Source organism: Salmo salar, chromosome ssa26 (genome assembly GCF_905237065.1).
Source record: "Salmo salar chromosome ssa26, Ssal_v3.1, whole genome shotgun sequence".
Taxonomy (NCBI): Eukaryota; Metazoa; Chordata; class Actinopteri; order Salmoniformes; family Salmonidae; genus Salmo; species Salmo salar.
Window position 1 is genome coordinate 33524183 of NC_059467.1, and position 2121 is coordinate 33526303.

The 2121-nt window shown below is 39.4% G+C and overlaps 1 pseudogene; it reads left to right on the plus strand.

Annotated features, from left to right (window-relative positions):
• The first annotated feature begins 1288 nt into the window (after positions 1 to 1288).
• LOC123730861 (uncharacterized) lies at positions 1289 to 1385 on the plus strand (annotated as a pseudogene).
• The last annotated feature ends 736 nt before the right edge of the window (positions 1386 to 2121 follow it).

Here is a 2121-nt window from a genome sequence, read left to right on the forward strand (position 1 = left end):
AGGAGAGATGTATAGGGGGAGACAGAGAGGAGAGTTGTGTAGGGGAGACGGAGAGGAGAGTTGTATAGGGGGAGGCAGAGAGGAGAGTTGTAGAGGGGGAGACATTGTTTAGTTGGCGTACCGACAGCAGACAGATTGTAGTTGGTGATGTGTGTGCATGTGTATGTGTGGGTGTATGTGTGTGTGTGCCGTGTGCTTGTGGAATCATTGGAGGAATGGGATAACGATGACAAGGGGAGGCTGGGAGCAGATGGCCTCCAACAACGAAATATTCCCACTGTGATCGGAATGGTTGGGAGGGAATGGTTAGGGAATGTGTCACAGAGTGGTTGGTAATGGCTGGCAGGGTTGGAAATGGTAGGGAGTGAAATTAAATGATTAGGAATGTTTGATTGTGTTTTGAGTACCTGGTATACCTCTTCCATCTCTCCTCTCTTGCTCTCCTCCTCATCTTCTGCTGTTTCCTACAGAGTAGAGATAGGCTAACTAATTATGAAGCCAGTTATTGTGTCCTGCTGTGTCCTGCTCTGCTATTGCTGGTGTATCAGGACTCTGATGCTTGCTTCTGCAGTTACTCTACATTATTCAATCCTTTACCAGATCTTAACTGTACTATATTAAATCAAGAGGGGAGGTAATAACAGTAATGCAATGATGTTAGCATAATAAGCTAGTTATTATTATTATGTGTAGGAAATGGGTCAGCCTGGTTGTTTCAAAGACGTTCAGGGGGTTGATGAACCCTCATTGGAAAACATTTTGACTGTAGATTCAAGAAAGAAACATTCTGACTGTAGATTCTAGAGCATAGAGAAGAAACATGCCATACTGTATTCTAGAGCATAGAGAAGAAACATTCCATACTGTATTCTAGAGCATAGAGAAGAAACATTCCACACTGTATTCTAGAACATAGAGAAGAAACATTCCATACTGTATTCTAGAACATAGAGAAGAAACATTCCACTCTGTATTCTAGAACATAGAGAAGAAACATTCCATACTGTATTCTAGAACATAGAGAAGAAACATTCCATACTGTATTCTAGAACATAGAGAAGAAACATTCCATACTGTATTCTAGAACATAGAGAAGAAACATTCCATACTGTATTCTAGAACATAGAGAAGAAACATTCCATACTGTATTCCAGAGCATAGAGAAGAAACATTCCACACTGTATTCTAGAACATAGAGAAGAAACATTCCATACTGTATTCTAGAACATAGAGAAGAAACATTCCACACTGTATTCTAGAACATAGAGAAGAAACATTCCATACTGTATTGCTTTGGCAGCACATATACTAAAATTGGATCGATACAGAGAAGATTAGCATGGCCCCTGCGAAACATAAGTAGCCTGGTTTTCCTTTGGGTTTTTGTGGGTGATTGTCTTCTGTTAGTGTGTTTTCCTGACAGGACTGTTTTGCTGTCGTTTTTGTTTATTTTTGTAAAGTGTTCTCTTTTTCATTAAATACCAAAGACGAACACATCCTCCACTGCACCTTGGTCTAATTCTGACGACGGCCGTTACAAGACCAAAGAGAAGCACAGTTCCCGATCAGCCCAGTTAAAACTGTTCGCTGCTCTGGCACCCCAATGGTGGAACAAGCTCCCTCACGACGCCAGGACAGCGGAGTCAATCACCACCTTCCGGAGACACCTGAAACCCCACCTCTTTAAGGAATACCTGGGATAGGATTAAGTAATCCTTCTAATATCCCATACTGTATTCTACAACACAGAGAATAAACATTCCATACTGTTTTCCAAAACATAGAGAAGAAACATTCCATAATGTATTCTAGAACATAGAGAATAAACATTCCATACTGTATTCTAGAACATAGAGAAGAAACATTCCATACTGTAATCTAGAACATAGAGAAGAAACATTCCATACTGTATTCTAGAACATAGAGAATAAACATTCCACTACTGTATTCTAGAACATAGAGAAGAAACATTCCATACTGTATTCTAGAACATAGAGAATAAACATTCCATACTGTATTCTAGAACATAGAGAATAAACATTCCACTACTGTATTCTAGAACATAGAGAAGAAACATTCCATAATGTATTCTAGAACATAGAGAAGAAACATTCCATACTG